The sequence below is a fragment of the Tenebrio molitor genome, chromosome 2, assembly GCF_963966145.1.
Source record: "Tenebrio molitor chromosome 2, icTenMoli1.1, whole genome shotgun sequence".
In the NCBI taxonomy this organism is placed as follows: domain Eukaryota; kingdom Metazoa; phylum Arthropoda; class Insecta; order Coleoptera; family Tenebrionidae; genus Tenebrio; species Tenebrio molitor.
Window position 1 is genome coordinate 7,399,113 of NC_091047.1, and position 3,128 is coordinate 7,402,240.

Genomic DNA, 3,128 nt, shown 5'->3' on the forward strand with positions numbered 1-3,128 from the left:
GCACGATTGTGATTTATACCCGGTTGCCACGTAAACGCGTCCAGCTGCGCCGAATCGCCACAAAAATGAGATCAAGCACAAAGAAAATTCTTCAACTGTGCAATGCTCTTTTCTCCAATCTGGATGATGAAAATTTCGAAAGAGTAAATTAAATCGCTATTAATTCGATTGACACTTTGGCGCATAGACAAGCGCCATTCTATTCACAAAGGGTATACGACAAATCAGACATAAATTCACATAATATTCGTTACAAAAAATATTGTACGAATTTCAATGCGAGAAGACGTATTCGACGCATTTGTGCAAATGAAGCACTCGCTCCTTCGTCGCTCGTGTCTCAAATGATGCGCTCATGCGTGAAAAATATCTTCTCGCACTCGTTTCGTAAATAACATTTTTTTTTAAATTTACATTTACGATTTACAAATAAATAAAAATCTGATAAAATTTACCTGCAAGAAATCAGTAAGTCTTCTGATCTTTGACTAACAAACTTCTCTTGATCGTAACGAAGCTAGAACGAGAACCTTTTCCAGTCTCAGTTCCGTCCCTTGTGTAAAAAATCTAGATAAACCGAGGGGGAATGTAAAAGGCTGATCGCTCTCGATGTGCCCCACAAAAAGTCAAGCGGGCCCGTATCTGGCGATCTAGGAAGACGCTCGAGTGATCCATTAGCCAGGCCTATCGCTCGCGATAATTACCGAACGTGACTCAGCCGCAATTTTGGCGGTTATCTCGTTTTTAATTTTCGAAAAGCGAGCGTCCCGTTTCGCGTTGGATTTTCGCATAATCGGTGTCCGTTGACAAATGAACTCTTCACGTGGGGCGACGTCGATAGACGGATGACATCATCAATTTCTCGAGGCGGAGGTGGCGGCGTTCTTCGGACAACGGCCACCACGTGGGGCTCGGAGACCCTATGGGTGCGAGTCCGAACTGCCACTTGTCGACGATTAATGATTGTTGTTCGGGAGCACGCGACCTACCTCAACCTCAAGATAAATGCGTATTTGATAGCAGCACCGTCATGACTTGGACTTCTAGAGTTATGAAGTCGTTCCTAGGCAGGAACTCGTGACAGACGCCGGCGCCCATTAATATCATATAAATTACGCCTCGAACACCCTCTTCGGAGTCGCTGGCGATTTGACAACATATCCGAGGAGAGGAGAGAGATCGATGCGAGACGGCGTAGGGCGTTTATCACTTTTACCCGTTGATTTATCGCTTTTGTTGCTAATTGCTTTTTGATTTATAAACAATTGGCGCATGGCCGGCTATAAATCGACCGGAAAACACTCGTGATTATTATTTTTTTTATCTGCGTGTTTACTGACAGTAACAATCCAGGAGGAGAGCTCCGGCTGGATGTTACAGCTTCTGGATGATCCATCAATCAGGACTAATGGGATTCTATCATTGTCACATCGCTAAAAACGCACGCCGTCCGGCTTTTTATCCCCGGATTCGGAAATGCATCCGTTAATTTGTTGCTCGGCAAAAAACTGCAATTTATTAAATTTGAAAACTTGTTAACGAGAAGGCAAAAGACGAAACAAAATCAGATTAAGTTAATTTTAGCAAATCGTGCATCCGAAGCGTCATCCAGTCTGGTGCTTCCCCAGACAGGACAGCACGAAGAAAATGTTTACGAGAAATAAAATTTAAAACGTACGACGTTGGTGCCACTGTGTTATTGTGATGATGGCGCTTTTTATCGAGGTGATATTGGCGGTTTTATTGCTTTATGGCCCCCGTAATACGACTTTCATTTAGGAAATATGACGGAATTATAATGTAGATTGCGTTGTAAAACATCAAAAACCACACACTGACAATATGGCAATTTCCCATAATCACGACGGCCTCGTCGAATTTATGGAAGTGCCGTAAAACGAAATCCGCGAAAAATTTCCGAATAATACCTTCCAAGCAGGTTCTGGTGAGTTACTTAAAATAATCACGAGAGGATTCCTTCGACGGAAATCCTCCAGGTGGCTGTCGAAATTGCCTCTTTTTATCATCGCTCATCGCATATGCCCATGCTGCATAAATATTCAGACAAGGAAGTGTGTTAAATTCGATCTGATAGCCCCCGGACACCCGGAAATCAGCCTCCAGTCGGCGGTTTTATGTCATTCCGCTTCATTAGAAAAGATGTGTTCGCTCGGACAGAAGTTTTACATATAAAACGGTGTGTTGTAATTTTGTACTAATTAGTCGATACTCGACTGACTCCCTAATTAACATAAATCAAATAGAAAGTGTGAGAAAAAATTTTAAAAAGAAAAAAAAATTACGCTGCGAACAGGATTCGAACCTGTGCGGGCAGAGCCCATTTGATTTCGAGTCAAACTCCTTAACCACTCGGACATCGCAGCTTGCCTACTATGCTGCGTCATAGTATAGATATCGTACATTTGCAATTGATCACACATAATATAATGTTTGATTTGCAATATTTATACAAACATTAACACATTCCGTTACTCCGTTTTGCTTTATTTATCACATTATGTCATCGACTATGCCCTTTCCGCAGTGTATAATAACCACTAATATGTATTGTTTAAAAATTAAATATGTAACTTAAAAAGGTATTGGGCCGTATCACGACACCGTTATTAAAGTTGCCGATAACTAAAGTTGTGATTAAAATAAATATAAAACGATATAGATTTATGCAATTATAACGTGCCAGAAAGAGATGAATGCGTCGCCATCGTAATTAGAGTCATGAATAAATTTAAAGAGTGTCGTGATACGGCCCATTGTACTTAATTATTTGTTGTAATTTTAGGTATTTATTCTAAACAAAATATGACAAATATCTCATCAAATTCAACTAAGAATGTGATTTAAAAAGTTCAAAAGACCATAACAAAATATATAGGTACATTCCTCAAAAATTATAAAGATTAATTATTAAATTGAATTATTAATTTTTAAAACTTTTTTAGAATTTGCGTCTCTAATAGGTCTATTAAATTACTTCCAATATGTATGTATTAATGTTCAAACTCTACTTTTTAACATCTGTTGCAGATGTAGTTGCATCCGTTACCTTGAATTACCAAATACATAATACAAAATTCTCTAGAATTTAAAAATTAAATTTTTTTATT

The 3,128-nt window shown here is 39.0% G+C and overlaps 1 non-coding gene across 1 annotated transcript; it reads right to left on the reverse strand.

Annotated features, from left to right (window-relative positions):
- Positions 1–2,302: 2,302 nt before the first annotated feature.
- TRNAS-CGA (transfer RNA serine (anticodon CGA)) lies at positions 2,303–2,384 on the reverse strand. The gene has a single exon. It is a non-coding gene; the product is annotated as a tRNA-Ser (tRNA).
- Between the last annotated feature and the right edge of the window lie 744 nt (positions 2,385–3,128).